General features: G+C 37.3%; 1 protein-coding gene across 1 annotated transcript in view; it reads left to right on the top strand.

Annotated features, from left to right (window-relative positions):
- Nucleotides 1–1,656, top strand: part of LOC109466021 (histone-lysine N-methyltransferase ASH1L-like) — a 52,690-nt gene that overhangs the window by 49,663 nt on the left and 1,371 nt on the right. The gene's annotated exons all lie outside the window — the stretch shown is intronic.

The following is a 1,656-nucleotide window of genomic DNA, read 5'->3' as shown; positions in this document are numbered from 1 at the left end:
TTTTACTGTATCCCTTGTAAGGAAGCCTTTTTAGATGTGTAGTATTCCCAAGATCCTGTACTGCTTGTAGTGTAGAGCTATTTATAAAAAGTACAATGTGTGTATATTGTATTTTGCCTTGGCTGTATAAAGCATTCCTGTGAAGCCCTACAGGGGACATAGCAATGTTTTATTCTCTGAAAATTATAATGTTGTTGACAGAAAACAATGGTTTGGTGGTACATTTGTCTATAGCTTTTTTCACATTTTTACACACTTGAATATAAAGCCATGCTAAACAGTGTCTCACACACATTGATACGACACACAAATACACTCCAACACACAAAAGAACCTCCTTAGAAGTTTATTGCAAAGTTGACACCTGTCCAGATCATTTGTATTTTGTACCATTCTAAAAATAATACTATCCCAGAGTCCACCAGTGTACAGCACCTTCACATATCCCACAAACCACCTGAGCGAAGGGAAGAGCACCATACTGAGTACCGTATACAAGGAACCACAATCACCTACAACGATCCATAAAATTGTGTCTTTAATGTTACTAAGTCGTTCACCCCCCAAAAATGTTATGAACCAAAAAATAATTTAAAATTAACTCGTCTACTAGTGTTAATGGTATCTACCACACAAATATGCAGTATATTGACCCTATCTAAACCTACATTGTAAACTTATAAATAATACATCAGTATCTATATTTGTATAGAGGAGAGTTTTGTTTGCGGTGACTTGGGACAACTTTAAGATAACGAGCAACCCTATGGTAGTTAAAGAGATAAACACTAATCACTTAGAGTGGAAAGCAAAACATGCTGGGCATCAATACGGACAATAAAAATGCCTCCGCTCCTGAGGCGTCGCCAAAAATGACATTTTTCGCATGCATGATGTAACCAACAGCATCAATGCATGTCTTCCCAGATATCAGATGCAGACTTCTGAAGTCGTTTTTGTTACTATACTGCTCAACAACTGGAAGGTGAGTCATTACAACATTCTTTTCTGTCGTTCTCCAAAAAATAGTCCAGTCTTCCCTTTCTTTAGAAGCTTACTGCAACTGCATTAGTACTTGCAAGGCACATGATCATCCTTAGCATGGACACTGGAGCCCATGAATATGTTTCAAGCAATGTTTTGACTTGAGTGCTTTGTTTCTATATTGATCAATACTAAACTTCCTTACATCTCCTATTTGTTCATGAATTGTACATCACATCATAGTTAATGAAATGTAACACCAATAATGTACCTTTTTTTACCATTTTCGCATGCGCGAAAATGGTAACTCAGACGAGATTGAGATTGGATGGATGGATGGTTCGACGGTTCGACCCTTCAACGGCTATGCAGACATGCTGAGTCACCGCATGTCGCTAGATGTCGTTGTTGCGACGGCCATGCAGACATGCTGAGTTGCCGCATGTCGCTAGATGTCGTTGTTGCGAGTGCACTTTTTACCATTTATGCCTTGGACGTTTGTATACTTTCCATTATGGTTGCTAATTTCAAAATCATAGTTCTATTAATGTTGCATAACAAAGCTGCTGACAAAACAAACTTAATTTGTCTTGAACAATAACTTGATTTTATTATTTGCCAAAAATGTTGATAAAGACATGTCTATAATCACAGTAATCAAGGATTTTAATA

This window comes from Branchiostoma belcheri, unplaced genomic scaffold (genome assembly GCF_001625305.1).
Source record: "Branchiostoma belcheri isolate BF01 breed outbred unplaced genomic scaffold, Haploidv18h27 scaffold16, whole genome shotgun sequence".
Taxonomy (NCBI): Eukaryota; Metazoa; Chordata; class Leptocardii; order Amphioxiformes; family Branchiostomatidae; genus Branchiostoma; species Branchiostoma belcheri.
Note: the sequence above shows the minus strand (reverse complement) of the source record. Positions and strands in the feature narration are given on the sequence as shown.